Genomic DNA, 1,250 nt, shown 5'->3' with positions numbered 1-1,250 from the left:
CGCGGCGACCCTGGCGCGGCGGTGGGAGCGCTCGCGTCAGCGGAGGCCTCGCCGCTCGCCGGCTCTGACGGAGCGCTGCCGTCATGGCGACGCTCCCCGCGGTCGCGCTCCGGGCCGGCCCCCCCGGGAGGGGGGAAGCGTCTCTCCTCCTTAACTGCATTAGCAAAAATTAAAGAGAACCCRAGTAGCGAAGTGAAGGCTTCAATTAAAGTTGGTGAGGGTTTAGGTCATCCGAATCATCCATTTGTGCCATTTTAAAATGAATGGAAACAAAAATGGAATCCTTGGATTTCGAAATAAATATTACTGTAGATTTCAGGATCAAGCCTGCATACAGTGGAACAGCTTAAGCTACCGTGTTTTTGTATTTTGTGAATAGCTGTTGCTTGATGTCTGTTGCCTTAGGGGTGTTGTTTTTTTGTATTTTGGAGTTTGCTTTAGACCCAGTTGAAGTTAACTAGACTCGGTGTTTTTTGCTAGGCTTCCCTTGAACAAAATGGCATTCGAAGCCAAGTTAATCTCTTGTGGATTTTCCATCTGATGTCTGTAACTCTGATGCAAAGAGTTGTAATACGGCCTCCAGGCAGATGCTGTTTGGGGATATACATAAGTTTAGGTGCCCACCTACATCCTGAAGATGTAGCAGCAGTATACAACTAATAGCTAAATTCTGAGGTAGGAATTTTAAAAACACCAGACAATCTAAAAGCTAAATTAAATTTGCTTTTATGTCATAGATCTAGTAACATATTTCACATTAATTTGTGTTAAATGGTAATTTTGACCTGGATATCTTTCCTGAGATCCACTTTAAATTATTTGGTGAGTCTCTACTGTTTAACATGCTATTTYTTAAAAAGTATTTRCTGAAATTCACCTGTGGATTATATCTGTTTAAGTTYTGGGCTTAGAACTGCAAAACCAGGTCAAAATGTTCATGTTGAATTTTTCTTCATGAATCAGTATCTGTTCTGGCCCATTAAGTAACTGGCTTTCATTAGGAGAAGTCATCTGGAATGCTGTTTCTTTTCTAGTTATCTCTAGAAGTTTAGGTATTCATAAATAGTAAGAGGTTGATGTCAAGATTGGTAATGCTGACAGGCTGTATGCAARCGACAGAAGCTGTGAGACATTCTGAAAAGCTATGAGATTTGATATTTAAATAACTTGACAAAATTTATAAATAAACTATACTACAAGGGTAAATGCTTATTTTAATTGGAGATCATTTCATTGTATCCAAAGAAATC

The 1,250-nt window shown here is 40.2% G+C and overlaps 1 protein-coding gene across 1 annotated transcript in view; it reads right to left on the bottom strand.

The window, feature by feature from the left end:
• Nucleotides 1-1,250, bottom strand: part of EMC2 (ER membrane protein complex subunit 2) — a 604,202-nt gene that overhangs the window by 125,190 nt on the left and 477,762 nt on the right. The gene's annotated exons all lie outside the window — the stretch shown is intronic.

Source organism: Rhea americana, unplaced genomic scaffold (assembly GCF_003343005.1).
Source record: "Rhea americana isolate MKP2758 unplaced genomic scaffold, rheAme1 scaffold_0, whole genome shotgun sequence".
NCBI classification, from domain to species: domain Eukaryota; kingdom Metazoa; phylum Chordata; class Aves; order Rheiformes; family Rheidae; genus Rhea; species Rhea americana.
This window is presented reverse-complemented; position numbering and strand designations above follow the sequence as displayed.